This window comes from Pecten maximus, chromosome 14 (assembly GCF_902652985.1).
Source record: "Pecten maximus chromosome 14, xPecMax1.1, whole genome shotgun sequence".
Classification (NCBI taxonomy): Eukaryota; Metazoa; Mollusca; class Bivalvia; order Pectinida; family Pectinidae; genus Pecten; species Pecten maximus.
In genome coordinates this window covers 30590874-30613380 of record NC_047028.1, presented here as the reverse complement: position 1 = coordinate 30613380, position 22507 = coordinate 30590874, and the positions used below count along the sequence as shown (strand labels likewise).

Genomic DNA, 22507 nt, shown 5'->3' with positions numbered 1-22507 from the left:
CTATGGTATTACCTGAAAAGACAGAGGAATTATGTATCTATTTTGTGAAAGAGTGAAATTGACCATTGGTCATTTCTAACACTGTGTCAGAGATTTGTGAACTAAGGTAGTATTGTGACCACAGTTGAGAAATAAATTGCTGAACTTAGAAATTAATCATCTATATTCTTTGGGAACTTCTGCTGAATACAGCCACTTGGTTTTCTAAGGAACTTTTGGGATTGTTGAAGATGACCTCTGGCCATTTTTTACCCAGTGGTAACTAAGCATCTAGCTATTGTGTAAATGCAACGGAATTTTACAAATGGCATTTCATCCATGAACTTCACATCTGCCTAATATACAAAACATGAAATGATGGCTAGTGTAAATCAAAATAATTTGCTGCAGTTATGAGAGGGAGAGTTCATAAGTCACTTACCGTGGACCCAGTGGTGTGCACCAAATTAAACTTCATCATTTGTTCTTAGTGTCATTATAACTGTGAGAGTTTGATCCCAAGGAAAGATTGTGCTTCTGAAGTATGACAGAGAATTAAATTAATACTGAGGACATTAGGATTATATTGTGTGATATTGAGGATTATCTTGTGAAATATTGAGGATTATCTTGTGTAATATTGAGGATTATCTTGTGAAATATTGAGGATTATCTTGTGTAATATTGAGGGACATTTTACTGAGGATTATCTTGTGAAATATTGAGGATTATCTTGTGAAATATTGAGGATTATCTTGTGTAATATTGAGGATTATCTTGTGTAATATTGAGGATTATCTTGTGTAATATTGAGGGACATTTGACTGAGGATTATCTTGTGAAATATTGAGGATTATCTTGTGTAATATTGAGGATTATCTTGTGAAATATTGAGGATTATCTTGTGTAATATTGAGGGACATTTGACTGAGGATTATCTTGTGTAATATTGAGGATTATCTTGTGAAATATTGAGGATTATCTTGTGTAATATTGAGGAACATTTGACTGTGGATTATCTGGTGTAATATTGGGGAACATTTCTGTTAAACACTAGTCTTGTGTGTGACCTGGCAACATTGTGAACATTGAGTTAATGCTACTGCTAATCACACAGCATTGACAAGTTATTTTGAAGAACCTCACAAATCACTGACATTGATTGACCACTAGCCATCTTATTAATGTGTAATAAATCCTGAAGATTAAGGACTTCACAGAATCATTCTGTAGAACATGGAGTGACCACTGGTCATCTCGCTAATGTGTAATGAATCTTTGTGATTTAGGACTTTACAGAATCTTTCTTGTGAACATTGAGTGACCACTGGTCATCTCGCTAATGTGTAATGAATCTTTGTGATTTAGGACTTTACAGAATCTTTCTTGTGAACATTGAGTGACCACTGGTCATCTTGCTAGTATGAAAGAAATCCTTTTGATTTAGGACTTAACAGAACCTTTCTGAGGAACATTGAGTGACCAGCGGTCATTTCTAAATATTCATATTTGGTATGACCGTATGTGTACACTGCAGCATAATGGACCGATCCTGTGTAGCATTAAGTGACTTCATCTTTGAGAATCGCCAATGTGGAGTTGTCTGATGAGTGACCCCGTAGAATAGTTGTGGTAGACAATGAGTGACCTTTGACCTTAGGCCACCATTAAGTCTGCGAAACGCCTGAACACTGTATGAAATACTGATTATAACATCTTGTCATGAAAGTCTTCTCCTCTAAAGGAGATTGTCGATATGGACGCCACTACATGATTTAAAATGCAGGGAAAGTAACGCTCAGACATTATAGTAACACCATGACAACCAGTGTTGGTGGTCACATGACAGCTGAGATGCGTTCAGCGACAACGAACAAGCTTTCTGGCCAAGTCTCCAAAACATTCCAAAAATTCCACTCCAAATTCAGCGAAACGTCTCCGCTTCAAGTTAGTTGCGGATGCATCCCCGGCCAGGAACTTCGTGAGGCAAGGCTGGGCTGTTCCGGCGAATCCCCGTCGCAACTACCACTACGAGCTACATGCTTGGGAATGCTGGGTAAGATCACATGATATACTGGGAAGTGCCTGTGGCCATGGGATATCGTGTATTGAATATTAGTTCATTAGGTTTTTGTTCTAATTATATTCCTATTTACTAAAGATGGATGTGGATTGGGGTCAGGTAATTTGTGAGATAGCATGCTGTGATAACGTGCTGTGATAGCGTGCTGTGTTGCAGCGTCTGTGCATTCAAGCAAAGTTTGTATACAAGATAACTTGTGAACCCCTGTACACCATGCTATCAGATCATCAAGTTCAATACCTGATCAGATTTTGGTGATCATCGCTCTGGGTTAAAGGTCAACGGTCACAATCCTCCACGTTTAAAAGGGGATGGTTTGGTTATCCATGTGAGTCCCTGCTTACTTTACTCAAAATTTTTTTCCTCTATAGGCAGAAGTTCAGTTAACAGTGTAAATGTTTAATTATGTAATTAGGAAAGTATTTTAATTATTACTAAATTTCATGAGATAGGTCTTCTCCAGTGGGCACCCAGCTGATTTGCTATAAGGGCAAGAATTTGTGATAATATATTGTAAAACCTGATGGTGTGTACTCACAAATTCAGGACTGAATTACAAAATTTTTTTTCCTATTAAGCAGTCCAAAGATTTAAGTCTTCGCAAATAGCTCTACATATTCATGTTGTGCCAAATCACCTAAATTTGATATTTCTGATTTATGTTATTTAGTTAAAAATTAGGAATTGAAACAAAATGATCCCTAACCACCCACACCCTGCCCGATTCCACCACCTACATCACCACTCGATCGCTATCCCACATCCCACCCTACTGCTGCTCCCATTACCACCCCACCTCACCTAGACACAACCCCATTACCACCCCACCCCACCTAAACACAACCCCATTACCACCCCACCTCACCTAGACACAACCCCATTGCCCATCATGATGACCCTACATGAACACCACCCAGACCCCATCCCACTGCCCACACCACCCAGACCCCATCCCACTGTCCACACCACCCAGACCCCATCCCACTGCCCACACCACTATCACCCAGACCCACCCCCAAAACCATACCACCACCACCACCACCACACCACACCACACCACAGACCCACCCATGCCAACCACACCCACCACCAACCACCAGACCCATCCCACTGTCCACACCACCCAGACCCCATCCCACTGTCCACACCACCCAGACCCCATCCCTTCACCGACATAGCCAACACCAACCCACCACGACACACCAACCCCAACCAGTCCACACCACACCATGCAACAACCACCCACTCCCACCCATACCACCCACCCAAAACAACCCATCCCACTGCCACACCACCAGACCACCACTGCCAACCACCAGCCCCATCCCACTGCCCACACCACCCAGACCCCATCCCACTGTCCACACCACCCAGACCCATACCAACCACACCAAACACCCATCAACCACCAACACCAACCCACTACAACACCACCAACCACAACCCCCACCCAACCCCACACCCACACCCACTCCCCACAAACACACCTCACACAACACCCCACCACCCACACCCTCACACCCATCCCCACCCAAACACCCCAAACCCATTCACCACGAACCACACCACACACCCAACCCCCCCCCCACCATACCACCACCACCACCACCACCACCACCCAGACCCACCCCCAAAACCATACCACCACCACCCAGACCCACCCCCAAAACCATACCACCACCACCCAGACCCACCCCCAAAACCATACCACCACCACCCCACCCCAAACCTACCAACCACCACCAACCCCTCCAACAACCCACCCATGACCACCGCCCACCAACCACCACCACCCAGACCCCATCCCACTACCCATTCCAATCCTATACTCAACCCCACCAACCCACCACCCTCACTACTTGACCACCCCAAACCCCACCCAACACCCTCACTACCACCACCCACCACCCTCACTACCACTACCCTCACTACCAACACCCCAAACCCCACCCTACCACCCTCACTATCACCATCCTTACCAATCTCACAATGATGACACACCAGACCAGGAATCAATTTTCAGACATAAGATAAACAAGTCGTATAAATATGTTGACAGATGAGTTTGTCTAAATGTCATTCCTGTTACATGATATATTATACAGAAGTATCATATTTCAAACAGAGCTATAAACATGCTCTAATTGTTTCCTCCGAAACCAATGATTAGTCAGACTACATTGGAGTTGATGACATGTCCCGGAGTTAGACATTTAGAGATAAACTACACTAAAACAGGACACTCATACTTGTCAGATTTCAGCATACATCATGTTCAGCCACTGGACCCAGATGTCTGACGGTCTATATCTAATCATTATCTACACGGTCCGAGTCTAGACGTTCATTACTGAGTAATGAATGGTAAAATGAGGAATCGTACAACCTGAATTCCTAAAACTCTGAATACAGAAAGTCAATCTGTGAGATATATAATCTGGTTTTCTGAAGTAGATTATACACATTTTGTCTTTAGATTGGGTGTTGAATATATTAAGATAAACTTCTGGTCATAAATAATTTTAATTTTTTTTTTTAAATATGATTATAGGTGGAAAAAACAGATCAAGCCTCAGAACATAAATGATCTACTGAAAAAAATGTGACTGTGTCTATGTATGGCTGGTAATAAATCCGCCAATGTCTATTTCATTTCAGTTAAACTGCAATAACTCTACTTATAGAGTCAAAATTTATTTCCGTGTTGACCAGAGCCTGAGTTATAATGGGATATAAACGTTTGTTTCATTTTATTCCAGTCATCTGTTTCATTTCGTTTCAGTCGTTTGTTTCATTTCATTTCAGATGTTTGTTTCCTTTCATTTCAGTCGTTTGTTTTTCGTTTCATTTCAGTCGTTTGTTTCGTTTCATTTCAGTCGTTTATTCCATTTCATTTCAGTCGTTTATTTTGTTTCATTTCAGTCGTTTGTTTCGTTTCATTTCTGTCGTTTGTTTCGTTTCATTTCAGTCGTTTGTTTCGTTTCATTTCAGTTGTTTGTTTCATTTCAGTTGTTTGTTTCATTTCATTTCAGTTGTTTGTTTTGTATTATTACAGTCAGTGTAAAGCAATAGGTTTTTGTTCAGTATGTTAACTTTGCATACATAATATTTCAAGGAATATTCTCAATAGAAACAGTTTTTTCATTTGATCATAGTTGTTATCTATATGAAATATATTCTCCTTTGTTATGTTGAATGCTACAATCCAATGCACATCTAAGTCAAGGTCATAACACTGAACTTCAGAGGTCATGCAGCCAAGACACCTTCATGTTTGTCCAGCGCTAGTTGGATTGTTACAACAACTTTGATGTGATTGGGTAATTGAGTGTCTATCAGTCTGGACTCTGTGTCACTATCTTTGGTGTTTATTGATTATCACTGATGTAGCTGTAGTTACGGTCTTTGGTTTAGTGCCTAGTAAAGTCTGGAAGGAAGTGATGGCCACCTGCTGGCTGAATGATTTATTTAACCTTGCCGATAAAAAGCACATCCATAAAAAATATTAATTCGATAATGTTGTATCTGGGGAAAAAAATCCCTTCTGACTTCAATTTGTTTGATGAAACTATATTTTTGCCATCCTATGTATGGATTTCACCAGCTTGATGAGTTCAAAGGCTTAATGGTAAATGTAGAGAGTTCAATCTTATTTTCACAAAACACTGACCTTGATACGTCTGTCTTGACGATATATCTGAAGCAATTTCAGGTCTCATTTTACTTGCCCTTTGGGCCTTTTGTTGATAACTGCACACCAGGGTAAATTGATAACCTTTTGAAGGTACTGAATATGTCATGGTGTTGTTTTGAACTTTTGCTGTTTACCAGAAATTTGAAGCAAGATGATGTTTTTTTTTGTGGTGTGTGTGTTAATGAATACAATTTCATTATCTTTTCTAGGAGGTCAAGGTCAAGGTCGTAGTTGCTGGTCTAGTAAAAGGTTAAATTCCATCTTTACAATATAGTGATATTTTGTCAATATCACTGGAGTCATTCAGGGGAAATAACTCAACTTTACCAAGTTCCACTATAGGTGGCACTCAAGCAATACCTGTTCAGTTCTGTTTTTGATGAGATATTTGTTATACATGTTAATTTTAATTTTACAAAAATTACCAAATATATTTTGATATCCAGTGTTATGATCCAGATCAAGCAAAGAACATAAAGAATTTTTCAAAAATATTTTTTTTAAATTTGTTAATGTGTGGAGTAAATTGTTCCATATTGTTGCAAGTTTAAAGAAACTTGTTTTTTCTGCTTCCTGAAAAGGAGACATTTTGGTATCATGACCGATGGTCTCTTCGTCCAGTGTCAGATAAAACCTTTAAACAAATGTTTTCGTGTGACAATTCCTTCCTGTTCGGCCCATTATAAAGAGATATAATGGATATAATGTTTAAATGCTTGCTTTGGATTGTGAAATGCCAAAGCAACAATATAAATGTCAGAGTTGAAATCTCTTTCAGATTTCCAAGGCTAATTTTTCTTTGACCTGCTGATTACTTTACAAACTTGTATATCGTCTGCCCTCTAAGGTCAAAATCTCTTACAAAGATCGGTGTATTGACCACGCATGCTTGGATTTCTATGGAGATTTTCTTTACTGCTGAGAAACACAACTAATGAATTTCTGAAATTTATCGAAGGAAACTTCATATATATATGTTCATCAATATTGAATATTATCCTTGTCACTTACCCAGATATCAAGGGAAATACATTTTGGTCAGAGTTCAAACAATTTCTTCTCTGCGCTGTTTAGCTCACCTGTTACGAGTAACCGAGAGCTAATGCTGTCACCCCGGCGTTCGTGTCTGCGTCCCACCCCAAAACTTTAAAGTTTTTAGGATCAGTTTTTGGAAAGCTTGTAAGTCCAAAAGTATACACCTCATGCCCTTCTAATTTGGTTTATACATTCATTAGAGGTCTAGGAATGATGTCATGGCAAAATCATGCAGAAAAAATTGTGATTTTTTCGCATTTTACCATTTTGTGGACTTTTTGGCACCAAAACTCACTTTAAAGTCGAAAAGAATACACCTAACACCCTTCTAATTTGGTTTATACATTCATTAGAGATCCAGGAGTGATGCTGTGGCAAATCATATAGAAAAAAAATGGCATTTTGGCATTTTACCATTTAGTGGACTTACTTTTTTTGACACAAAAACCCTCTTTAAAGATTTTGGGGGTTAGTTTTGAAAAGCTTGTAAGTCCACACCCTTCTTATTTGGTTTATACATCCATTAGAGGTCTAGGAGCGATATTATGTGACATACAATTTCAAAATGACATGCTTTTACATACATAAAAAATTAATGCATAGTGTGATTGCTGCCGCTGGTGAGCTTTCGCAATCATTGATTGCACTTGTTTTGAATTTGTTGTGTTTCTACTATAGGTGTAAGGGGTATATAAATTTATTTCACTTTATTGAAAGAAATTAATGTCATAAACTATGTGAGGAATCCTGCAGATGAAAAGGGGCGTCAATCTTCTTCATAGCTATAACCCTGAATCTAAAATAATTTAATTACTTTAAAGAAATTTAAATACAATTTGAATTCTACTAAATTATCCTGAACTGCCCCTACTATTTCCATTGGAATTTTAAAATTGTCAGAAAAACATGTTCATAAATGACTTTATTGATGATAACTGATTTGTAATATAATAGTTATGTATTCAGAAGATTTAATGGAACTAAGAATATTTGAAATACAGAGCAAACTGCCGGTCTAATTTTCTGTTGTTAAACACTCTGTATTAGGTCAAGGTTAAAAATGACAGAAGCTTGTCTTTTGTTGCCATAAATTTATCATTTCAGAATATACTCGATACACAAGGATGTTTTACATGGAATGGGGAAAAGTTTCGGTTAAAAATGACAGAAACTTGTCTTTAGTTGTCAAAAAATTATCATTTCAGAATAAACTCCGTACACATGGTATATTTTACATGTAATGGGGAAAAGTTAGGGTTAAAAATGACAGAAGTTTGTCTTTTGTTGCCATAAATTTATTATTTCAGAATAAAGTTGATACACATGGTATGTTTTACATATGGTATGTGGGAAACAAACGGATGTAGTAATGAAAATCTGAATGTAATGGATTCTAGTGCATTAAGGATGACAGGGTTATCCCCCTTGATATAGATATTTATGTGACAGAGTATGTATACCGACCGTGCTGTTTGCCAGTACCTCCCTATGTGTCGTGTGTAAGAAATAACTTATATTGATAAAACTCATTCAGTGAAAATTATATATTTGGAATTGTTTTCAAAATTAATTGGCTATTTTGTCTTCTAATGCTTTCTTTCCATTTTTTTTTTTTTTTTTTTCTTCTTATTGAAATTTTTATTTTTTTTTTCAATTAATGAATAATTCATGTTATTTTTGTTTTGTTAAAATTTGGGCCAGATTTAATTTCACTGTCAAAAATATTTGAAAATTCTAATTTTAAAAATCAATGTACATATACCAGGGTATTTAATTCACTTTTGTAATATACTCTAACACACTATCAGATTTTTCCATTATAGATTTAAAAATTCGCTATTAATTTTAGGTCACCTTTTAATTTGAAATGGCCTTTTGTCTATCGTGTTGCGCCATTCGTCATGATTTCTTGTGAATGCTATAACTTGAGTAAATATGAACAGACAAATTCAATTTTAGCGAAAAATAGAAATTGAAAAGCAATTAGCTCACATATTCTTTGATATTATATTAATACTTTTGTCATGAATCTGGTAAGATATCATTAATTTGGAGATCACTATAAGTGCTCAGGTTGTAAAATTTATTTACTAGTTGTTACCTATAATACTTAATTTTTAGCCTGACTTTTTTTCTGAAAATCAAAATTTGATGTTATATGGAAAATTTAAAAAAAATTATAAAAAACTTACATCTGAAAGGAATTTTTAGCATTTGGAAGATACATTATTTCTTGTGTTTCCTCTTTGATTGTTTATTAATCTGTCTATCTGATTTTTCTCTAACAGTACTTGTTTTTATATACTGATATTTTAAATGGGACATTCTATAATCTTTATCAGAAATATCATGCAGCAAAATTGAAAATTAAGCTGCTGATATTGGATATTCTATAATTTTATATCAGAAATATCATGTCGTGAAATTGAAAAATTAAGCTGCTGATGATATAGCTAATGTTGAGTGTCAAAATGTCTTATAGAGCGACAGAATTTTAATGCTATATACCCCTATTGTATGATATTTCTAAAAGGCGACCAAATTTTGGGATATTATCACCTTTTTTCTTCTTTCTACACTACCTTCTCTTCATCAAAGGAGACTAAATTTGGGATCTGATCTTTTCTCTCCTTTCTAATCTAATTTCTTATTCCTATTGTCTCCCTTGAAATTGCCTCAAAAGATTCCTTTATTCGATCGTTCATCTCTTAAAAGGAAGGCTTTGGGTTCTGTCGCCTGAGGATCAAGTGCGACCAAGGAAAAATGAAAGCTGGTAGTTTCTATTTCTGCTTTTACCACAGTAAGGTGGTGTTAAATATTTTTTTAAAGCCTGCATCAGTCCCTGGCTATGGCATTGAGATGAGCATGCACAGTTTTCCAAAACACACACACACTTACCATATCTTACACAGCAGGGAGGCCATCTGTAAATGACCAATACTCTTGATAGGACATTAAACAACATGAAATCCAACCTTGAAACATGCATGAATGTTAAACCAAACTTAATCAAATCACTTAACTTGAATTTGTGCTCCATTTCAAAGGATACAAATATTCCCCAGTTTTATGAAGGAGATTTAGCCAATTAGAAAAGCGGGCGGTTTCCCTGTAGTTTGTTTAGGATAGAGAAGATGTTTTTGTAAAGTTTATTAGCTTTATAAATCATATCATTTCATTTGAAAGTCTGGAAAATTACATAACGGTTGTTTCTCTGGGATAAACCTGTTCGGGCATTTTTTCCTTCAGTTGATTGTATATTTTAGACAACACTCCGTGCTTTTAATTCAAGTATACTGCTAATAATAAAAGTGTATTATATTGGGAGAAAAACTTTATTCTTTTGAAACCGGCAGTTGTTGATGTCCTTAAAATGACTTTAGTGAAGCCAAATTGATTTTGGATGCACATCAGAAGGCTCTCCGTTCCCCAATAACGGCAGTTCGAGGCCGACGAAGGCTGGCTTATATTGTCCCAGTAGGTTATTCTTCTTATTGATTAGCCAATAATATACTGATCAATCCAAGTATACAAAACTGTGTGGTAAGGACGCCATTCAAAACAACAACCTCCTTGGTTCTATTTACTATAGGCTATTCCTGTTTAAATGCGTTTCAGCTTTTTATGGGTTTTTTTAAGGTTTCAGTAGCAGCCATTAAATGTATTATGAAGTCAAACAATGACAGCACTGTACATACAGATTGTAATTTGATATTTTACGTAAAATGAGTTTTTGTCAGGAAAATCTCTTTGACTGTCATGCAGGGTTTAAGTCAATCTGTAAATGTAGCATAACATTTTTCTTCATGATCGATATATTGCACGAACCCCACCCCAACCGCACCCCACCCCCCTCCACCCCTCCATCGCATCAGATTTTCAGTATGACAACACTAAGTTCTACACTTGATTTACAGATTTTTGTGGTTGTCATCCAAGGATAAATGCTCATTTGACCACTTTTTAAATGCCCATCAAATTTGACACGACTTATGGATTGGTGTGGTTCATATGGCTTAAACTTTTGCTTCTATGCCAATTTCCTCCTACATTTTCAATTGATTTCTTAAAACTAGATACACTATACGATCATGATATGTTGTTGTGTTTTGTCAGAAATGAATTTTGATTCAATTATTTTTGCAAGTTGTTGCCCTTTATTCATTTCAGTATTTGACTTTTGTCCCGAGTTATCTACATTTTTCGACTGATTCTTTTAAACTTGGAATATCTTATAGTCATGATAGAAAGGTATGTTTCCCCAAAAAATATTTTAAATTCAACTATTTTTGCTGAAGTTCTTTGAGTGATGCAAATTATAACAATGTCTAATTATCTATTATTACTTACTGTTTATTAGATTCTTACAAATTTCTCATTTCTGTTTCATAAGAAAGTTTGAATTCTTATTTTTAATATTTAGGTCGAAATAAAAATTTAATTATCTGAATGACACCATGTACTTTTTCATCAGGAAGAATTATCACCATGCCTGTCATGGTCAGCCAAAAGCGCTCGAGAGATTTTGACCTGATGACTGATCAAATGAGAGTTTATAGAAGAGCTTTCAACAATTGACCACTTCTAGAATGACTGACCGGATGAATGGCTCTAGCCATCAGCTTGGTCTCTATCAATCTTCGACCCAAACTATCCCTACGCTAACCTCTCTCTAGACTCGGCCATTGATTTTTGCCAGTGAAGAGCTTCATGCTTGTTGTAGTAAGGCAGAGATCATTTATCACTGAAAAAATGGTACGATGGACAGTTTGTAGACCATTGGTCAAGGGGAAATGATGACCACTCCGGACGGAAGGGGAAAATACTGATTATTTGTGAGGCATTAAGGTTAATTTTGGACGTAAAATTGTAAATTGTAGACAAAAGGGGAGGGAAAGAAATAGAAGCATAGCTTATAATGATATACTGCTGCTGAAAATCTGTAGGATGGGGCTCTTTGTTGTCAAGGTTACGAACAAACTATCAACTTAGGTCTCTGTTGTCAAAGTTGCAAAGCATGGATCTTTGTTGTCAAAGTTGCAAACCATCTTTGTTGTCTAGGCAACAGACCAAAAGTCAATTAAGATATTTGTTGTCTAGGCAACAGACCAAAAGTGCATCAATATCTTTGTTGTCTTGGCAACAGACCAAAAGTCAATTAAGATTTGTGTTCTCTAGGCAACAAACCAAAAATCCATCAAGATCTTAGTTGTTGTTTAGGCAACAGACCAATCTTCAAGAAAGAAAGAAAGAAAGAAAGAAGGAAGAAAGAAAGAAATATCTCTCACTCGACTAGTTCAAAGTTCACTTAGTAGTGATGTGTCTGTGATGTCACATTATTTAAAATTAACATTGCTAATGTATAAATATTCTGTCATTTCTGTCAAACAAAATCGATAGCACTCTATCAGTCAGTTGTAGGTACAGTTTGTCCTGACAATAACTTTGTTATAACGAAAACACTTGCAGCCTTTTGATCTGTTAGTTTCAGAATAACTGCATTCTCTGGATATGAAATGTATTTTCAGTCTCTCACTTAGATACAAAAATAATCATTTGTTTCACCTTTTGGTGGAAGATGAAATATTCATTTATGTAACCAATTTGATATGTACTTTATTTGATAGCACTTAATGCATAACTGTTTAGCAATAATTGCAAATGGCATTTGTTTTGAATAATTGCAGAATTGCTTTAACTCGATAAAATCATCCGTTGGATTTGTACCATTATCATTACACAGTTATAGGAAGGTATAAGTGGTAAGGAGCGTTCGTTATGAGTTATCGCAAAAATACTATTTATATATTAACCGCACTTGAGGGTAAAAGGGCGCTTGACGATGCCTGATTCAATTTTCTCCGCAACAGAAATTGACAATTCCTGCCTCTTCACCATTGAGGTGATGTCAATCTTGCTCTGTTGAGTTGAAGCTAAGGCAAATGATATTTGATTGGAGAACATCAACATCTTCCACCCGCCATGTTGTTCAGAAGAAGGCCAACCTCCATGGATAAAGCCAATTAATTTCGTTCTGGCAACATATGAAATTGTCATGACAGGAAAATCGATGTCAAATAAGGACTTGTGGTAAGATGTCTTTGTTTTATCTGATGTGCTCTCCACATCATCGTCCGTCTCATTTTTTATGGATCTAGAATTTTTGTCTATTTTTCTGTCTCGAGAACAGTCTCCAATTTAACGATGCTACCTAATATATATTTATTGATTGCTATGCCTTCTATTTTAAAGTGGACTTTCCTGAATACAATAGAGACTTATATATCTATTGTTAATGGACTTAAGTTCCCTGGGAACAATAAATAGTATTTGATTGTGTGTTTAAGTTAGTCTTAAAGACTGCAAGACCTTTGTCCATATTGTCATGTGAAACAGTACAGCTGTAATGGTTCCATATGACGGATGTCCGAAGTACAAATGTGGGTCTTCTATGAATGCCATATGGAATTTATTAAATGAGTTCAATAATTTGATGTAATTTTTTTGCCTCAAGCCTTTAAGTGAGTGGCATAAATCAGATATTTAACGAGTTAGATTTTCTTATGATTTGTGATCACAAGTGTAAGATTCTGTTTATCATCTAGCTCATATTCACGAGAACAAAAGTGTAAATGCTCAAAGTAATTTATCTATAACTATACAGGTGAATTTCATCTTGGGACCGCCATGGCCGAGTGGTTAAGGTGTTCAGACACTTTACCACATACTAGTCCTTCACCTCTGGGTTCCGTGTTTGAAACCCAAGTGGGGCAGTTGCCTGGTAATTAATGACCATGGGGTGGTGGTTTTTCTCCGGGTACTCCAGCTTTCCTCCACCTCGAAAACCAGGCACGTCCTTAAATGACCCTGGCTGTTAAAAGGACGTAAAGCAAAATAAACCAAATAAACCAAAACTTCATCTTGGATGGGATGTTTTTCTCAACAAAGACAATTATGTGACATCATGCTTTTAAGTCTTAGATTATTTATGATGTCACAAAACATTTTTCTGATGATAGTAATGTAATATAACCGTATGATGTTGTAGAATATTCAGGCCAGAGTTATGTAATATGATAGTAGATTTGGTAAGAGCTAAGTCCATTATTTACAAACGGTGACATGTGACATGTGACACGTACCATACTACAGAAATAATTCCATATGGTCAGATGTCCGATATTTATAAACCGTGTCATGTGACACCATACTACAGAAATAAATATGTATGGTCAGATGTCCGTTATTTATAAACCATGACATGTGACACCATACCACAGAAATAAATATGTATGGTCAGGTGTCCGTTATTTATAAACCATGACATGTGACACCATACCACAGAAATAAATATGTATGGTCAGAAGTCCGTTATTTATAAACCGTGACATGTGACACCATACCACAGAAATAAATATGTATGGTCAGATGTCCGTTATTTATAAACCGTGACATGTGACACCATACCACAGAAATAAATATGTATGGTCAGATGTCCGTTATTTATAAACCGTGACATGTGTCACCATACCAGAAATAATTCCGTACTGCGAGACGTCCATCAGCTCCAAGTAATACTTCTCCCTTTACTGACACACGATGTGTCTTCGGCAAACGTCAATAAAAAAACAAACCGAGCCTGACAGTGGGGAATTTAGACGTTAGCTCATTACGCCGGAGGTTGTAGTGGCATGTAACTTTTGCCAGAGTGTGTAGCAAAGGGAATAAAAAAAAACCACACATAGTGTTATATAAAGTGAGCTGTCTGCCCCGATGGATCGGAACTCTCCTGTAATTATGGTCATTGATTCTGTGATATCCAATTAGATATATCATTAATGTGTTTGAGGTTTAGTGTTACGTGGCCAGGCGTGTGATCGAGGCGACAGGTTTTATACCCGGAGAGATGGGTACACACTGCAGTGCCACTGTACCAACTCACAGGACAAACTGGCTTCATTTTCGTCTTGACATTGCTACACGAGCCATCACAGGGACACAGGGCTAACAGATGTTGTGACATTGCTTTACCGGTGATCAAAAACGAAGAAGGATTCAAATTTGTCTTTGATGGAAAGTCCACGCTGTATAAAGTCCTAGAGGACTTGATAATGTGACAATTGTGACATCTGTAAGGAAGATCTGACAAACGGAATATCTATTTGTTGTGACAGAACTAAACGTGTTCTGATGGGAGAAATTTTCTTGTGCTACACTTATACAGAAAAAGTGTGACAGTCTTGTTATCCTATCCTCAAAGGAATGATTGACAGGTTTGTTATGATGTCACTATCGAGAGCCGTATGTCACAGTAGAATGGAGTACAATGTCATGATGTCACCATAATCCTCACAGAACTCAGTGGGGTAACTATTTGTTTTTAAATCATTTTAATCAAGCCCTCGTGTTAGATGAAAGTAAATCGTTTTTGTAGGCATCTTGATACTTTTTTGTGACATCTATATACTTTTTGTGACATCTACATACTTTTTGTGACATCTACATACTTTTTTGTGACATCTATATATTTTTGTGACATCTATATACTTTTTTGTGGCATCTATATACTTTTTGTGACATCTATGTACTTAAGACCTCAAATGGAAGTTGGATTAATATTTGTGAAATCACTGTACAAAAATATCCAGAGAAGGTGTTTGATATTTCATATGACACCAACGTTCTTTAAAGCCAATCTCAAAGAAGGGCAGATATATATTGGGACACCGCTGTACTCAATTAGCCGGATTAGGAATGATGGATTACTTTTTGTGACATCAGCGATCTTCAGCCCTCTCATTAATCTGGTTTGATATTTGTGACTTGTTTAAAAATCTGTTTTGAAATCAACTTAGTTAAGCCCTCTCAGGAAACTGGAGTGAAAATTTGTGATACCGGCCCTCATAGAAGAGTTAGTGAATTTAGATTTTAAATTGCTATAATCAAATATTCACAGAGGAATATGTTTGTTAGAGTATTGAAATGATCATAATTAAATCTTCAGTGAAGATTGTGTAGATTAAGTTATCATGACGTGACTGTCTGAGCCGTCACGGTCTGGTAGTCATCTGTCATGACTTATGCTATTCGAGATATGCTGAAGTATTGGACGTATTTATATACATGGGCCATCACCACTACACGATTATTGTGCATTTCCTACAGAATGGATTTTGTTGATTTTCCGCCGCTGAGAAAAGACGGTCGTTAGCACATGTGTACTAGCTATAAGCATATCAATGGAATATGTCTGATCGGTTTTGTGAAATTGTGATCTGATAAAATAGCCAAACATGTGTAGAGCGGTAGTAGTAGAATTTGCAGTAGTATATATATTCATTGCTTTTGGCTGTGTGCCTGCAGGAGTCGGAATGATTTGATGTTGAAGATAGAATTTGCTGTCCCTGGCCCAGCCCGAGATTCCAGGTACATTCACCCTGTACAGTGCCATGCTTTTGTGGGACTACATATGTTCAAAATGGGCCACAATTTTCCAACAAGTACCTTGCTGTTCCTGTTCGCGTGGATTTAACCGAATCCCGTCAGTGCCATCCGCGAGAATGAGTCTGCACACTAGTAACAATCCGGTGGAATCGTACTTTCAGTCACGACATGAGCGTGCTATGATACGTCTCTGTGCCCTGCTCTGGATACTTAAAATCCATGAGGAACGGACTTCTTCTAGCAACAGAAACCAGCATGTCAATTCCCCCAAAACACGTGTCAACGGAATCAGCAAGTCTCACACAGCGGTAAGGATCTGGAGATGTCCGTTGTACTCGCTTCTAACTCGGAATCTCACAAATCTTTTCATCTCCAAAAATGTTTTCTTAATATGCTTCAAATACACATAATTCAGTGCAAAGATTATAAAATAAGATTTTGAAGTAAATCAAATAAAACCTGTTATCTTTAAACTGTCATATCTGGTCAAAGTCAGGTAAATTTAAACTGGATCTATATCTGGTCAAAGTCAGGTAAACTTAAACTGTCATATCTGGCCAAAGTCAGGTAAATTTAAACTGTCATATCTGGTCAATGTCGGGTAAACTTAAACTGTCATATCTGGTCAAAGTCAGGTAAACTTAAACTGTCATATCTGGTAAACTTAAACTGTCATATCTGGTCAAAGTTAGGTAAACTTAAACTGTCATATCTGGTCAAAGTCAGGTAATCTTAAACTGTTATATCTGGTCAATGTCGGGTAAACTTAAAATGTCATATCTGGTCAAAGTCAGGTAATCTTAAACTGTCATATCTGGTCAAAGTTATTGGTATATATGTATATAGATAACTATGAAGGAGCCTATGAAGAGAGAAAGACCGTGTGGAAAAGTCTTGAACTTTTTTTGTTTTTACATATAAATAGCCGGTACGGTACAGGTGATTTGTCAATGTATTTACACAACTAGGCATAAATATCTGTATTGAGTTTAAATTTCAACATGAGATACTTGAGTATCAGTTTTCTTATATATCTGTATACAGACGCTATATCTCAACCTGATGAAATAATATACAGCCTGGTGTTTTACAGATATTGCCAGATGTGGTATAATTCAAGGTGTGATATCTACCATTAACATGTATGATATATATGGACAGGTGTCTGATTCAGCTATCTATGGACAGGTATGATATTTATGGACAGGTATGATATCTATGGACAGGTATGATATATATGGACAGGTGTGATATCCATGGACAGGTATGATATATATGGACAGGTGAGCTATCTATGGACAGGTATGATATTTATGGACAGGTATGATATTTATGGCCAGGTATGATATCTATGGACAGGTATGATATATATGGCCAGGTATGATATCTATGGACAGGTATGATATATATGGCCAGGTATGATATCTATGGACAGGTGTGATATCTATGGACAGGTATGATATATATGGCCAGGTATGATATCTATGGACAGGTATGATATCTATTGACATGGATGATATCTGGCCAGGTATGATATCTATGGCCAGGTATGATATCTATGGACAGGTATGGTATCTATGGACAGGTATATCTATGTCCAGGTATGATATCTATTGACAGGTATGATATCTATTGACAGGTATGATATCTGTCCAGGTATGATATCTATGGACAGGTATGATATCTATTGACATGGATGATATCTGGCCAGGTATGATATCTATGGCCAGGTATGATATCTATGGCCAGGTATGATATCTATGGACAGGTATGATATATATGGACAGGTATGATATATATGGACAGGTATGATATATATGTCCAGGTATTATATATATGGCCAGGTATGATATATATGGACAGGTGTGATATATATGGACAGGTGTGATATATATGAACAGGTGTGATATCTATGGCCAGGTGTGATATCTATGGCCAGGTGTGATATCTATGGACAGGTATGATATCTATGGACAGGTATGATATCTATGGCCAGGTATGATATCTATGGCCAGGTATGATATCTATGGCCAGGTATGATATCTATGGACAGGTATGATATCTATGGACAGGTATGATATCTATAAACAGGTATGATATCTATTGACAGGTATGATATCTATGGACAGGTATGATATATATGGACAGGTATGATATATATGGACAGGTGTGATATCTATGGCCAGGTATGATATCTATGGACAGGTATGCTATCTATGGACAGGTATGATATCTATTGAAAGGTATGATATATATGGACAGGTGTGATATGTATGGACAGGTATGATATCTATGGACAGGTGTAATATTTATGGACAGGTGTGATATATATGGACAGGTATGATATCTATGGAAAGGTATGATATATATGGACAGGTGTGATATCTATGGACAGGTATGATATCTATGGACAGGTGTAATATTTATGGACAGGTATGATATATATTGACAGGTATGATATATATGGCCAGGTATGATATCTATAAACAGGTATGATATCTATGGACAAGTATGATATCTATGGACAGGTATGATATCTATGGACAGGTGTGATATCTATGGACAGGTATTATATCTATGGACAGGTGTAATATCAATGGCCAGGTATGATATCAATGGCCAGGTATGATATCTATGGACAGGTATGATATCTATAGACAGGTATATCTATGTCCAGGTATGATATATATGGCAAGGTATGATATCAATGGCCAGGTATGATATCTATGGACATGTATGATATCTATAGAGAGGTATATCTATGTCCAGGTATGATATCTATGTCCAGGTATGATATCCATGGACAGGTACGATATCTATGGACAGGTACGATATCTATGGACAGGTATGATATCTATGGACAGGTATGATATCCATGGACAGGTATGATATCTATAGACAGGTATGATATCTTTGGCCAGGTATGATATATATGACCAGGTATGATATATATGGACAGGTATGATATCTATAAACAGGTATGATTTCTATGGCCAGGTATGATATATATGGACAAGTGTGATATTTATGGACAGAAATTACATCTATTGACAGGTTTGTGTCAATTCCCTAGGCTCATTACATGATGAATATGATATTATCTTTTGGATTTGTAACTCAAATCCATCAAGTATATAAGTAATTACAGTGTCTGGTAAATTAAATTCCTGCAGAATGTATTCTGGGTATACCGATTAATCATCATGCTAATCTGTTTACAATTAGGTTACGCACAAAAATTGGAGTGCATCAAAAATAAATCACTTTGTAATAATGATGTAAATACATTACAAAGTTTTATTTTTTTAAGTTATGTCTTAGATATTGCAGCTAATATTTGACAAACAAAATGGCAGTAAAAACCATACACTCTGTACATACCATCTCATCTACTGGAATTGATCGGTCTCTAGTTATCATGTACTGTACTTATTTATTATAACACCTACTGAAATTTATCAGAAATTCTTAAAAATTATTGGAATTATATTCGATATTATATATTTTGTTATTTCCAAGCATTCAGTAATTATCCTATGCCCAACTGTAGCAGTGAAAAATAGACTAAAGTTGTTATTTTCTTAAATAAAGAAAAAAATAATTAAATGTAGGTCCTCCCTGTTTTACAGTAAATAACATATACATGTATTTTCCTGATTTACACAGACATAAATATAAGCTGCTAAACAAAAACCGAAAAAAAAAAAAAAAAAAAAGCAACTTGTTTTCTCATATAATCTTTCTCACAAGTTCTGTAAATAAAATTAATATGAATATTCAAATTTTAAAAAAATTGATATGAATATTCAAATTTAAAAAAAATTGATATAAATATTCAAATTAAGGTAGGATGTATGCAGTTGCCTGTCAATTTTTTAGGACATGGACAAAAATTATGCACATTTTCTGTCTGCATAACAAAAAAGCTTCATACATGATGTGAGATAATTCCTTCTGTGTTGTAAATCACTACATTTGTGGACTTTACCAGGGTTAAATGTCACGTAAAGACGAAGTTTTGATGTTTTCTTGTTATCCACTATGTCTTCGGTGCAGCTAGCAAGATGAAGCCGCAATCTTATCCTCGGGAGAGGCAGTTGTCGTAGAAACCAATGTTCGTAACTATGAAGGTGCAATTTTAGACAAATACGTTCACAGGTCAAAGTGCTACATAATCCTGTCAGATCCAGAATTGTGATTTTTTTTCTATCCTGCTATTGGCAGGATCTGAAATGATTCTCCCGAGATGGCAGTTACGTTGATGGCGTCTATTTCCTGCCCACGGGGGACATTTTTAAGATCGCAGGCATACTCGACTTAGCATATCATCATTCTTCTCAATCTTCAGTTCTCCTGGTGTCGCCTTTGTAGGGAGCCTTTACGCTAGCTATTCCATGGTGTTTACGACCGAAGTAATGTCACCCACATGGACCGTGGCTGGTTTTGTAGAAGCAGACGGAACAAAATAGTGTTCAAAATGTCTTCACTTAATCAAACATGTAGCAGTGATATTTTACTTTTTCTTTGAATTGTCTTTTTCGTGTAAAAAAAAAATGAGTTACCAAATTTATTATGTAATAAACCAACAGTGCTTGTAAATAAATATTGAATTTGGAGGGCAGGCTTCCTGAAGGACAATGAGAAAATGTATGTTTTTTACTGAACTACATCTGTGGGTTAGTTTGATACCACGTATGGGCTTATTGCTGATAAAGTATAATGATTACACTTATACTTTGTGTAGTATAAAAATCTGCCTTTATACCATTTACAAAAGATTGTGTATAAAAGTAAAAGAAAGAAAGAAAGAAAGAAAGAAAGAAAGAAAGAAAGAAAGAAAGAAAGAAAAAAAGAAAGAAAGAAAGAAAGAAAGAAAGAAAGACTAATTAATCTAGAGAAATGGGAGTGAAGGATATTAGCAGAGAATACTATTACAACGTGACTTGTCTGTTTTGTAGAATATAATTTACCTCGGGGGTACTAGCTTCTGTAGAGGCTTTCAGCTCTGTAAAGAGACAAAAAGGAATTATAAAGTAAATGAAAGCCAGGGAATTCCGTCCTAAAACGGTATAGAACTATTAACTCAAATTGCAGATGAAATGAGGGGCTTTAGTAGGAGAATCTTTTTACTGCTTGTACAATAATAATGCAGTTCTGATGAATTGTGAAAATTGTTCTGGTTAAGTGTAATTGGGTCAGCAGATGTCGAGGGTCAAAGTTCAAAGTTTACAATTTTTTGGTTGCTCAAGTGCGATAGGTCTTCTTGCCCCTGAATTACTGGATATTGAAGGTATTGAGATGCTGCTTTTAAAAGAGGGTTGAATTCTATGTGATAGTATTGATAAATCTGTGTAAACAAAATCTTTTGTTAATGATAAACTGTATAATGCAGAGTCTATATTAGCAGTTGACTGGCCATAAAGCATTACAGGAATCAACCTGATACTGCAAATATACATATTTTAGTGGTAATCTTATTTTAGCAGATTTATATATGCTGAATCATTATTGTACTAATTGCAATTTCTGTATGTTGTTTTCTATGGGACGTGACTGTGGATAGGCTTATTAATTTATCACTGCGTTAATTATTTAAATTGAATTCATGCCCTAAAATTTGAGAGCACCAAAATATATACATTTGTATTATACAATGTTGAGATACATGTAACAATATGAATTATTAAGTTATTGTATTGATCTCTCTGAGGACTAGTGGCGCCAACTATAGTTTGTTGTATCGTCACTCTGACATTTGTGGGTCAGAATTTGAATTCTGGTGGCTGTGCGATTGTGATGGGACGCTGTAAGGAAGAACTTGATTGACCTGTTTTAGGCAGCTTATCTTAACTAACTAATCACTCAATGTCCAAAAAGCATGTTTATGATTTCCATATGGATGGAATGATTCACTTCCTTGGGGCAAAGTGGTTTTCTGCTACAATCTCGAACTCCAGTTTCTATTGTACTAAATCATGTTTTTGTTCTGTACGATAGCAAATCTGGTATTATTGTTTTTGTTATCCAATTGTGTCATCAAAACAGAACATCCGTCCATCTGTCTGTAGACACAATTTTGTACTGCCTACTTCCCCAAGGATTTTGCATGCATTTCAATAAATCAATTTTTACCAGAGTTATGGCCCTTGATTTCATTTAGTGAGAGATTTGGTCTGGACTACTTCTCTAAACATTGTTAACCAATTTCTCTAAAAATCCACAGGAATATTAGGAAATATGTGAAGATGTGCCTGCAGGTTTTTTCTCTCTCT

At 36.2% G+C, this 22507-nt stretch overlaps 1 protein-coding gene across 10 annotated transcripts in view; it reads left to right on the top strand.

Moving 5' to 3' along the window:
• The window catches only part of LOC117341584 (peripheral plasma membrane protein CASK-like), a 268153-nt gene that overhangs the window by 176698 nt on the left and 68948 nt on the right, over positions 1 to 22507 (top strand). The gene's annotated exons all lie outside the window — the stretch shown is intronic.